The sequence below is a fragment of the Bos mutus genome, chromosome 8 (assembly GCF_027580195.1).
Source record: "Bos mutus isolate GX-2022 chromosome 8, NWIPB_WYAK_1.1, whole genome shotgun sequence".
Taxonomy (NCBI): domain Eukaryota; kingdom Metazoa; phylum Chordata; class Mammalia; order Artiodactyla; family Bovidae; genus Bos; species Bos mutus.
The window spans coordinates 31404601-31417818 of NC_091624.1; the positions used below are offsets into that span (position 1 = coordinate 31404601).

General features: G+C 41.5%; 1 protein-coding gene across 15 annotated transcripts in view; it reads right to left on the reverse strand.

The window, feature by feature from the left end:
• AOPEP (aminopeptidase O (putative)) overlaps positions 1-13218 on the reverse strand; it is a 355565-nt gene that overhangs the window by 245401 nt on the left and 96946 nt on the right. The gene's annotated exons all lie outside the window — the stretch shown is intronic.

Genomic DNA, 13218 nt, shown 5'->3' on the forward strand with positions numbered 1-13218 from the left:
CTCAAGACCAAAGAATTTCATGGCACTGCAGGCAGATTAAAGCTGAAAGGGAGCACAAAACACATCGAGTTTGATAGACTCCCACTTACAGATGAGGGTGCTGAAGCCCAGATAGGTTTATGTATGAGAAGTGGCCTAGTCACAGCTAGAACCGAAGTCTATTGACTCAAAGGCCAGTTATAATTTTGAAATGACTGACTGAAATAGAAGCAACTACTTGTGGTGTGCTCCGTGCCAGGCACTGTGCCGAGGGACATCTTAAAAGTTAACACATACAAACTTGAACTCAGGATCTTTTCTCCAAAAGCGCTCTTCCTGGCCTCCCACAGTCAGCGGCACCCCCATCCATTTCGCGGCTTATGCCAGGAACTTGGGATTCAAATCCTTGACACCTCCCTCTTCTCACAACTCCCCCACATCAAACTTGCAAGTTCTGCCATTTCTCTAAAGCACATCTTGAATCTCTCCAATTTCCCCCACAATCACTATCTCCACACTGGTCCAAGCCACCTTTGCCTCTTACCCGGCCTATGGCCAAACCTCTGCTCTCATATTCCACTGCCACCACTCCCATCACTGTCAATTCATTCTCCAACCAGAATCCAGGGTATTTCTGTGAAAACACAAACCAGATCATGCCACGCCCACTCCTAGTCCCACTCTGTCACTGTGTTAAACTCACCGTCTTCCTTATACACTTAAGCTGAAGCTCAGATTTCTAGAAGGCCCTGCCTAGTCTGTGACATCTCCAATCTCATCTCACCCCAATCCGCCACAACTCCCTAGGTCCTACCAACGATTCTTCCAGGTCTTCCAGAGTTCCACATTCCTTCTAACTACAGGCTGTCCTCTGCATGAAGTGCCCTTCCTTCTACTCCTAGTCTGGCTTACTTCATACCATCTTTCAGATCTCAGCTGAAACACTACTTCCTCAGAGGAACCTTCCCTAAGAGCTTGTCAGGAGCCACTTCTTCTGAATAGCATTTACCAGTTTGTAATATTATATTTTTCAGAGTATTTAATATCCAATTCCCCAACAAGACTATAAACCCCATGAGGACAGGGACCATATCTGTTTGCTCACTACTGTAGTCACAGAATTTAGTGGCAGCCACATAGCAGGTCCTAAATAAATTAATTAGTTTGAGATAATATATTTATGCTCTTAACACTTATTAGATTATATCAGGACAAGAAGAAGATATAGGAGATATGGAAAATATAGGAGCCATGATACTTAGTGAATTCATTTGGAGCAAATGGAAACTGTGATAATGTGCTGAAAAATGACCCCCCAGAAGATAGTTATGGCTTCCCAGGTGGGTCAGTAGTAAAGAATCCATCTGCCAATGCAAGAGACACAGGAGACCCCGCTTTGATCCCTGGGTCAGAAAGATCCCCTGGAGAAGGAAATGGGAACCCACTCTACTATTCTTCCCTGGAAAGTCCCATGGACAGAGGAGTCTGTGGGCTAGAGTCGACGGGGTCACAAAGAGTCAGACACATCTGAGCACACAAAAGATATCTATATCCTAATTCCTGAAACCTGTGAAAGTCACTTCATATAGCATTCAATAAATAAGGAAAAAAGGGAGAAGGTCTTTAGAGGCGATTAAGTTAGGAATTTTGAGGTGGGGAGATTATTATCCTGGATTATCCAGGCCAGCCCTACATGCAATCACAAGTGTTCAAAAAGAGAAAGGCTGAGGGAGATTTAACACACAGAAGAAATGGGGGATATGAGAACAGAACAGAAAGGTATTTGAAGACGCTGGTCTTGAATACTGGAGTGACACAGCCACAAGTCAAAAAATGTTGGCCACCAACAGAAAGTAAAAGAGGCAAGGAACAGATTGTCTCCTACAGCCTGAGGAGGCAATGTGGCTCTGCCAACACCTTGATTTCAGCCCAGTCATTCTGGTTTCAGACTTTTGGCCTCCGGAACTGTGAGAGGATCAATTTCCATTGTTTTAAACCAACAAGTTTGTGGTAATTTGTTATAGCAGCTATAGGAACCTAATACAGTTAATACAGAGTCCATTACATAATTCTGCTACAACACAGTGGTTTATACTGGAGGAAGTTCTACTCTCTCCCTGTGTTCCCCATCTGAATTGCGCCATAGACTATTCAGCCACGGATAAATGTGGCACCTCCATTCTCAGCACCATCTCTACTCCATATTCTCAAAATCAAGAATTAACAATAAGGAAAGAGAAAACAAAAGAAACAACTGCCCACCAAGGACAAAAATGCTACAAAGCTCAGGACTTATGTCCAACCCAAAGTAAACAATGTCTTAATATTGCCTCCAAAGTGTTTTCGGACCTACAGTGATCTTCTGTTTTCACTTATACAATACACTAAATTATTTATAATAGATAAACAACTACCTTCAAATACCTAAAGGATAATATTCCATGACATTTAAAGGCCTTGTACTTTCAAATCTATCTTTCAGCCTACCTAGGGGGTCATGGAGAAGGAAATGGCAGCCCACTCCAGTGTTCTTGCCTGGAGAATCCAGGGATGGGGGAGCCTGGTGGGCTGCCATCTATGGGGTCATACAGAGTCGGACATGACTGAAGTGACTTGGCATAGCATAGCATAGGCGGTCATAGTTTTTGCCCCATATATTAAAGGTATGGATTTGGCAAACTGATAGCATATATGCCCTGGTTCAAGACAATCTATAATTTTGTAAGACAAGATGCTACGAAATATACATTTTCAATGACTTATTTTAACTCATTAGAAGTCAAATACTACTTATGAGGTGACGTGTACTGCGAAGAAATACATTTTAACATACTTGTAATATTCCCACTTATATGCAGAGTACATCATGCCAAATGCCAGGCTGGATGAAGCACAAGCTGGAATCAAGACTGCCAGGAAAAATATCAATAACCTCAGATACACAGACACCACCCTTATGGCAGAAAATGAAGAAAAACTAAAGAGCCTCTTGATGAAAGTGAAAGAGGAGAGTGAAAAAGTTGGCTTAAAACTCAACATTCAGAAAACTAAGATCATGGCATCCAGTCCCATCACTTCAAGCAAATAGATGGGGAAACAGGGGAAACAGTGACAGACTTTATTTTTTGGGGCTCGAAAAATCACTGCAGATGGTGACTGCAGTCATGAAATTAAAAGATGCTTGCTTCTTGGAAGAAAAGCTATGATCAACCTAGACAGTATATTAAAAAGCAGAAACATTACTTTGCCAGCAAAGGTCTGTCTAGTCAAAGCTGTGGTTTGTCCAGTAGTCATGCATGGATATGAGAGTTGGACTATAAAGAAAGCTGAATGCCAAAGAATTGATGCTTCTGAACTGTGGTGTTGGAGAAGACTCTTGAGAGTCCCTTGGACTGCAAGGAGATCCAACCAGTCCATCCTAAAGGAAATCAGTCCTGAATATTCTTGGAAGGACTGATGCTAAAGCATAAACTCCAGTACTTTGGCCACCTGATGCAAAGAACCAACTCATTGGAAAAGATCCTGATGTGGGAAAGATTGAAGGTGGAAGGAGAAGGGGACAACAAAGGATGAGATGGTTGGATGGCGTCACTGATGCGATGGACATGAGTTTGAGTAGGTTCCGGGAGTTGGTGGTGGACAGGGAGACTTGGCATGCTGCAGTCCATGGGGTCGCAAAGAGTCAGACATGACTGAGCAACTGAACTGAATTGAATATTCCCACTCAGAGGACAGGGATAATAGCTCTCTTGCTAGAGCAGCCATCTTGCTATTATTTCATTCAGTGCCTCCAGATGGGAAAAGGATATTAAGTTGTTGGAAATTAATCCTGCTAAAGGAAATCGGAAATTTTCAAAGCTGTTGTCAATATGGCTCTGCAGTTTAAGATGAACATACGTGAGGTGAATTTCACAGCAGTTAAAATCTTCTTGAAGAAATGACTATCATAAGAGCTGTGTAAGAGAGCATAAAGAGAACTCTAGATGATGAGGGAGAGAGAGAAAATGTGGTTGAGGGAATTCAGTGAGGTAACTCAATGCTGCCCAAGTTTGACAGAGGCAAGGCAGGAAGGTGAAGATATTTTAATGTAAGAAAATTTCCCGAGCAAAGGTGCTTCTCAGACAGTCCAGGACATAACTGGGAATCAGTTAAAACTATTAAAAATATTTCACTTATCATAATATTTAGGGAGCAGGAAAGAATTGTGGAGATCACTTAGCTCAGCTGCCCCATTTTACAGATGAGAAACGGAAGCGGACGCAGGCTCTCCCAGGGACAAGTAGCTGTCGGGCGGCCAAGCTGGGATGCATACTCAGGTCAGGTGGGCCCTCCTGCAGCACTCCGTGTGCTCTGCCTCTCCTCACTTATTGCAGATGCTAGAGATTTGTCTACTAGCTTAAATGATGACAAATTGCCTACTATTTCTTAAAGGCAAATTAAGTGTTAAGTATTGTTAGCCTATTCTATTGATATAATGAGCTATTTCAAGCTGATTGCTTTTTACCAGTTCTTTTTAATAGGAACTTCAAACAGACATAGTACCTCTATCATCTTCCTGCTCCTCCTTTACCTTTTGCCTCCCCTTAATCTCCTTGGTGGTAGATAGCTAGTTGATCAAATAATCTGTTTTCAATGAGACTATTCTGGTTTCACAGCTGAGTCATCACCAGCCACACTGAAGACTGCAGTCTGCCGTGTGGCTGCACCTTTGCTGAGTGAGGGCAAGTGCACGCTGGTCCATGGCATGGGGCCTGAGGCACACGCACCAGATGTGCCCATCACACTCAGGGCCTCTAACCTCTCTGCTGTTGTGCCCCCAGCCCAGAGGTGCTGGCCTGCCCAGCAAGGGCTGGCTTCTTGACTTATGATAGACACAATTTAGGATGCGAGTGACTTGAAGCCATGAACCCTGTAGATGGCCCTTTTCTGAGTTCTACTCACGCTTCCTCAGTGGTGACTCATGGCCATCGGAGTACAGCAGTGCACCTCTCCTTCATCATATGTTCTTTGAGTCTCCCTCCAGACTCCAAGAAGGGGACACCTGTGACTTTGTATAATGGAGTTTTATAAGAATAATTTACAAATGTATTTGTCTATCTCTAGGCCATCATTTATCAAGACCAGTGGGAATCTGATCCACACACCAACCACCAGTTTTAGGCAAATTAAAAATAAGATTCCTCACAATGAAGGATAAACTAAAACATGATACTAAAAAAATCATTATTTGGGACTTCCCTACTGGTCCAAAGGTTAAGAATCCACCTGCCAAAGCAGGGGACACAGGTTCAGTCCCTGGTCCAGGACGATTCCACATGCCTCTGAGCAACGAAGCCCCTGCACAACTACTGAGCCCACACCCTAGAGACCACAGGCTGCGACTACTGAAACCTGCGCTCTCTAGGGCCTGTGCTCCATAGCAAGAGAAGCCACCACAATGAGAAGCCAGCACAATACAATGAAGAGTAGCCCCCACTTGTCGCAACTAGAGAAAGCCCACACACAGCCCCCAGAGCCAAAGAATTGATGCTTTTGAACTGTGGTGTTGGAGAAGACTCTTGAGAGTCCCTTGGACTGCAAGGAGATCCAACCAGTCCATCCTAAAGGAAATAAGTCCTGAATATTCATTGGAAGGACTGATGCTGAAGCTGAAACTCCAATACTTTGGCCACCTGATGCGAAGAACTAACTCATTTGAAAAGACCCTGATGCTAAAGATTGAAGGCGGGAGAAGGGGACAACAGAGGATGAGATGGTTGGATGGCATCACGAACTCAATGGACATGAGTTTGAGTAAACTCTGGGAGTTGGTAATGGACAGGGAGGCCTGGCATGCTGCAGTTCATGGAGTCACAAAGAGTCGGACGCAACAGAACTGAACTGAACACACAGCCCCCAGCGCAGCCAAAAATAAATAAATAAAAAGTTTAAAAATCATTATTTTAAATATGTTCATATCAGTGAAAGGGATGATGTAGTTTATAGTCTTAGTTAATGTATGTCTGGGAGAAGGCCATGGCAACCCACTCCAGTACTCTTGCCTGGAAAATCCCATGGACAGAGGAGCCTGGTAGGCTGCAGTCCATGGGGTGGCGAAGAGTCGGACACGACTGAGCGACTTCGCTTTCACTTTTCACTTTCATGCATTGGAGAAGGAAATGGCAACCCACTCCAGTGTTCTTGCCTGGAGAATACCAGGGACAGGGGAGCCTGGTGGGCTGCCGTCTATGGGGTCGCACAGAGTCGGACACGACTGAAGCGACTTAGCAGCAGCAGCAATGTCTGTCTGACATTATGTCTATAATGATAAGTTATTTTGTTATTACATATATAATGACAAATAGGTTGAGCTATCTTCTATGTAGTTCCTTATTTTTTGTTTCTACTAAATTAAAATGCTCACATGGAGAGATTGTCTGAAAGGGCCACAAGTGTTTGGAGGCTCTGTCATATATATTTGGATGTTCACATGCAGTGTAGTCCTAGAAATTATGGGATGATTTCTCACCAAGGACTTCTTTCAGTGCTAGTAAACATAAACTGACAGGCACTTTATATTCAAGAGCTAGAAGACTGGACTGAATATTCCATCAGGATTAGAGCAACAGATGCCTAATCTGCCTTTTGGTTGCATTTGGCAAGCATGTTGCAGCACTTGTGTGTGGTTTTGGCTCAGCTGGTGAAGAATCTACCTGTGATGTGGTAGACACGGGTTTGATCCCTGGGTTGGGAAGATCCCCTGGAGAAGGGAAAGGCTACCCATATTCCAGTATTCTGGCCTGGAGAATTCCATGGACTACAGTCCATGTGGTAGCAAAATTCCATGGACTACAGTCCATGGGGTCACAAAGAGTCGGACATGACTGAGCGACTTACACTTTTTCATACTATAGCCTCAGTTCTTTCACTAATGACTGAAAATCCATTCATTCAGCAAATATCTACTGAGTTACTGCAGACATAGCTAGGCATAGGGATACAGTAAGAGACAAGACTGGATCTCTGTCCTCAAAGACTCACAAGATAACAAGATTGCTCATCAACATTAAACATCTTCATGTTCAGGTCCAAAATAGCATTTCACTTGAAAAAGTGACCTAAATAATATAAATGGCTTTTACAGACACTAAACAGCATCACAAAGATAAGTTTTTAACTCATTCCACATTCTAAAATCTTTTGTGAGGCACCTTCACCTCCACTAAGCTATTTGCTGCTCATTTTCTTCATACTGCGATAAATTGACACACTTTTCATTACTCCTTTCAACTACAATCAGGATTAAGAGTCACCGTGCAGATCACCCACTGTTCTCTGAAAATGAAATAATGCTGTTATTCACATTCTAGTGCAATTTCTTTTATTCATGTAGCAATGTCCCTTCTCCTTCCTTACCTGTCACTACTGATTCCAACATACCTTTTCATTCTCTTTTATGGCTCACAAGATAATCACCGACCAAAACAAACAAAACATTCTTCCCTGTGACAAGGGTTTTCACTGAACAGAAACTCATCAAGCAATTCTCTTTCATATGAGCACTGCACATAGATGAAGAGTTGATTCATAATCTGCTCATCACTGGTTTTCCTCAAATGTAAAGAAAAAGATCTGGTAGCATGTACTATTGTATAACAGTAACTGCTTTTCCATACTTATATCATGAATATTATGCAATATCCACTAGATAAAAGCATTTTGCCAAGTACCCTATTCTGCTTTCTCTGAGAATCACATTTGTCATTAACTTTGGAGACAATTTTAATGAGATTCCCCACATAGTGCAATTGTGTCTGGTTTTCTCTATGTGGAGTATAGGTCTAGTATCATCCTAGCCATTTTGACTTCTCTGATTTCATTATAGAATTCACAAATTTCATTTTGAAAATCACAATTTTGGATATGTTTTGGAAAAACTTAATAGATTTACCTCTGTTTTGTTAAAAATGACAGAGAAGCTTCAATGACATCATGGCACTATTCGAGGAAAGGGCACTGTGAAATGGTGTTGAATGGACTACCAGTTCAATAAAATGTAATTTCAGATATTCACCATTATTTTTTCTTCCTTTTCTGGCTGCTTATGTTAAATCATGCTACTCAAGTAATCATCTGTCACATCAGCTTACAAATACATATTCTATCTCTGTACTGGTATCCTGTTCAATATTTACAGTTAACATTATTATGAGCACTAGTAATTTACCTGACTCATTCCATTCTACTTGTGTTCTTTACCACTGAGCCTTTTTAAAAATTGGTATATAATGACTGTAAAAAATGAAAATTTATGTGAACAAAAATGGCAGATGATGTAAAAATATGTCAACTGAGATGAACTTCACTTAGCTGACCAAGAAATAGCCAAGACAAGGTGATTGATAGTCTTTTCTAACATACACAATCTTTAAGAGTATAAAGGTTATTAAGAACAAGAATACTGTGACAATGATCATGGTATTTCTAATTTATGAAACGTGTGAACAAAATGACTTTACTGATCTATTCTCTGAAACTGTCAAAGCACTCATAGACCACTTGTCAGAACGGGCTGGGATAGGAGGGAATCCATCTGGGCCACACTGGGTAATTGCTCTCAGCTTTCCAGCTCGACTTAGGTTTGTGTAACACTCAGTCAAATAACTGTCATGGGTTTCAGACTCCATTGTCAACTCAAACTTAATCTCATCAAGTAGTATTTATCTTCTTCTCTCATTCCTTACCCTATGTCCAACTTCTAGCCAGCCCTCCCATCACAATTGGTCTATGCAAATTTCTCCTCAACATCACAAGTCAGGAAGCTTGGGATAGTCTCTGCTCAATTTCTAATATTAAAGTAGGTCAAATTCTACTGCTATTCTTATAAAGACAGTAGTTCTCAATCTCATTAGAATCACTTGGAGAACTTTAACAAAATCAAAATGAACCATTGCCTAGATGCCACAGCAGATCAATTTAATCGAATCTCTGGATGGGGTTCAAATGCTTATGTTTTTTAAAAGCCTCCCCAGTGATGCTAACAGGTAATCCAGATGAGAATCACTCCCATAAGCCATCTCCCACAGTAGACCTTCAATTATTGGGCCCACTGATCCTACCCACCTGTTGAGATCATTCTCTCTTATCAGGGCTACTGTGACAAGTTCCCTGCTGAATTCCCTGGATCCAATTCTGGATCCCCTTTATATCTATTGTTATCACAGTTCTCAAAATAGCCTTCAACATCTTTCCCTCTGGCTATGTCCTTCAGGACAATGGTCTCAACTTGACTAAACTCTGGAATCCACTGAAGCCTTTAAAATACCAACAGCCAGGCTGCACCCCACATTAAATAAATCATCACCTCTGTGGATGGGAACCAGGAATGCTAAAAATCAACCAAGAGAGAGAATCAGTACTCTAGGACTGCAGTATCTGTCAATGACCACCACATCTAGGTTAATCTAGGTACCATGATTGAGCTTGGTTCTGGGCTTCCTGACAGCTATTCTCAACAAGGAATTGTTTTCTTCTCAAGAGCTCATGCTCCACTGGCAGAGACAAACTTGAAAAACTAATCTTTAAATCACAGTGACATTAAGTGCTATAACAGAAATACTAAGTCCTCTACAGGACACAAAGGAGGGAGCAGTGAGTAAACAGTCTATGATTCTGGGGAAGGCTCCTCAGAGGAAATTATACTTGAATGGGATCTTGAATGTCATCAGGCTCAAAGAGAATGGGGCAACAGATGTTTTCTCAGAAACATACATTTACCCTTTCAAATATTTTTATTAAAATTTTTATTACTGACACACACTGATACATAATTTTTCTCTTAGGTGATTTTGATCAGTTAGTACAGTTTCATTCTGTTAATATTCTTAGTTGTCACAACCATAGGTACATTTTTATCTTGCATTTTTCTGTGAGTTTCCTTTGCTTTTCTTTTAATAGAAAATTTTTTCTATTTTTTAAAAGAAAATAATTTTTAAGCAATTTTAGGTTCAGAGCAACACTGAGCAGAATGTAGATTTCCCATATATGCCCTGCCCTGACACATAGCCTTCCCCATTATCAGCATCCCCACCACCACAGTGATACATTTGTTCCAACTGATGAACTTACCTAAGTTCCTTACATCCTTACCTCCCAGAGTCCATAGTCTACATCAAAGTTCACTCACTATTCCAAACTCACAGAATGCTCATAAAGTTGTATGTTGTATGAGTTTAGACATAGTGATGTGTATCCACCAGTACAGTATCATACAGAATAATGATAGCTTCACCGCCCTGAAATCCTCCGTGCCCCGCCTAGGATGGGTATCAGCCTCCTCTGTCGGCCGGTGGAAAACTGGCTGCCACAGGGCTACACGTCACATCCAGGTGTGATGAGATCAGGGAAAGAAGAGAGGTGACTTTTCCTGCGTGTCTATTTCTCTCAGTGAAGAAATCTTTCTCAGAAGCCCTTGAAATCCTCAGAGTTCCTCGACCAGAATCTTGTCAAACATTGTCTTGCTTAGCCAGATTCTTGGGAAGAGGAAAAGGGACACCAAGTTTGATTTAGATGAGCCAGGACTGACTCATGGAAATGTGGACAGGATTCACCTTCTCTGAGACACATAGAGAGATGTAAACAACCCAACAAAATCAAAGATTTTCCAGCAAGGAAGAAAGTGGGACAAGGTTTTATGCAGGCAACCAACAGGTTGGTGCAGGTTTACGTCATATTAGAAACAGGCTGTAGAGTGTAGTGGTCAAAGACATACACTTTGGAGTCACAGGCAGTAAGCTCATATTCCACTGAACCAATTGCTATCTAGTTCTCTGGGCTTCAGTTTTCTTCTTTCTGAAAAAATGAATAATTAGAGTTCCTAACTCAGAGGATTGCTGGGAGGATTAAATCTATAGTGCTTACAATAGACTCCAGCACACATTAAGGCTTAATACATGTTACTGGCCATCTCCACAGCCTCTGTAATAGGCTATAATAGCTAACAAGCAGGGACATGCCCAATTAGGCATTCAATAAGTTCATTTTGTTTTTTGCATATTAATAACTTAATTAAAAGGGCCATTTCTTCTTATTGGGCTTTCCTGGTGGCTTAGACAGTAAAGAATCTGCCTGCAATGCAGGAGACCCTGGCTGGGGAAGATCCCCTGGAGAAGGAAATGGCTACCCACTCCAGTATTCTTGCCTGGAGAATTCCATGGACAGAGGAGTTTGGCAGGCTATAGTCTGTGGAGTCACAAAGAGTCGGACAAGACTGAGCAACTTTCACTTTCTTCTTATTATTAGTATAAAGTTGTTACTGACTAAAAGTAATTACAGTTGGAAATACTTCAATAATCCATTGCTCCCTGGAAAATATATTAAGACAAATATAATAATAATAATCATTATTTATGATGAATATTTATTGAGCCTTTACTTACTGTGTGCTAGAGACTGCTGTAAATGTCTTACATGCATTATCTCATTTAAACCTAAAACTAATTTATGAAGTCAGGCTTATCAGTAAAACATTATTAAAGCTAACCTCAAGCTAAATATAGCTTTATCTTTAAAGTATAAGTGTTTTCACAGCATAATGTCAAATGAAAATTTGAGAGGCCTAATTTCTAGTTCTAAGATATGTTTTCTCCCCTTCCTGTGATCTCTACCCCTATTTTAACATTGCTGAAATCAGGATGCATCTTACATTCTGTGCTTATGCTTACCACAATAACATGTGTGTGTCCCACTGTAATTTACTTGGTGACACATTAATAAAAGGGAGGAAACGCAGCAGTTCCAGCCATCAGGGAGTCAGGCTCCATGTTTTACTCATTAACCCTCATTAACCAAATATATGCTGCTTAGATGCTCTCTTCCACAAAGGGCCTTAAAAGGGGAACTCAGTGACTAATTACAGTATTACATTCCCCCTGGAGCCAGTAGCCAAATAATTTCCACTTTAAGTGGTAGAAATTATGTGAAGCAGTTAGGGCCTGAACATTACAGACTAAGTCATATGTCCCCAATCCTGCAGGTGGTTCATAGTCAAGATTTACCACTTTTCTTCAGTTCAGGAACCAAGTAAAGCACTGAAAATTCAAGGCCATCATTTAAATTCTGAATCTATCATCATTTTGCTGGGTGCTACGGGCAGTTACAGAAATGCCCTGGGCTCTCATTCTTCATCTGTTAAAGGATATCAACTGTCCCTACAGAACGTCTAAGGATATTAAGAGTAACTAATGAGATTGTTTTGGTTCCAACATAACTCAAATTTTCTCCCACTCATATCTGTTTCCTCTTCTACCGCACACGAAGGCCCCAATGTCCCACTCCGTGAATGATTCAACCTATTAAGGAAATCAGCTGCTCGCCTGCAGCTAATAACATAGTTCTGCTTCATTACTTCTTGAATGAATTTCATCTTCTTCAATCTTCTATAAGACTCTATTCAATTTCAAAAAGGTAGGTGTTAACAAGAAATCAACAGCACAGAGAATCAAAGAGAGATGTCACCTGGTTGATGGCAATGACCTCTGACCACGGCTTTTGTGGGAAACAGAAGCAATCAACATGGAACTCTTCTACCATCCTACCTGTGCCCACTCCACACATGCCTTCTCTTCTGTGACAGTGAGGGAACCTTTTTTGTGCCCCTCAAAGACTCGCTACTATTATAGAGCCCCCTTCCTTCTCACCACAATGATGCACACAGTTGATGCCAACATTACCTATCTTCTTATTCTCTCCTTTCTCATCAATTTCTTCCTCTTTACTCACACCTCATCAGTCTACCAACATGCTCTGATAAAGTCTGTTCTTAAAACATCCCCTCTTGACTTCACATCTTTAACCATAAACTTCCCTATTCTTCTGATCTCTTTACAGGACTCCTTCAAAGAGCCTCCTCACTAGATATCTCAACTCCCTCCCAATTCTCTCCTTCAGTTCAGTTCAGCCACTCAGTCGTGTCCGACTCTTTGCAACCCCCTGAATCGCATCACACCAGGCTTCCCTCTCCATCACCAACTCCCGGAGTTCACTCAAACTCATGTCCATCGAGTCGGTGATGCCATCCAGCCATCTCATCCTCTATCGTCCCCTTCTCCTCCTGTCCCCAATCCCTCCCAGAATCAGTCTTTCCCAATGAGTCAGCTCTTCGCATGAGGTGGCCAAAATATTGGAGTTTCAGCTTCAACATCAGTCCTTCCAATGAACACCCAGGACTGATCTTTAGAATGGACTGGCTGGATCTCCTTG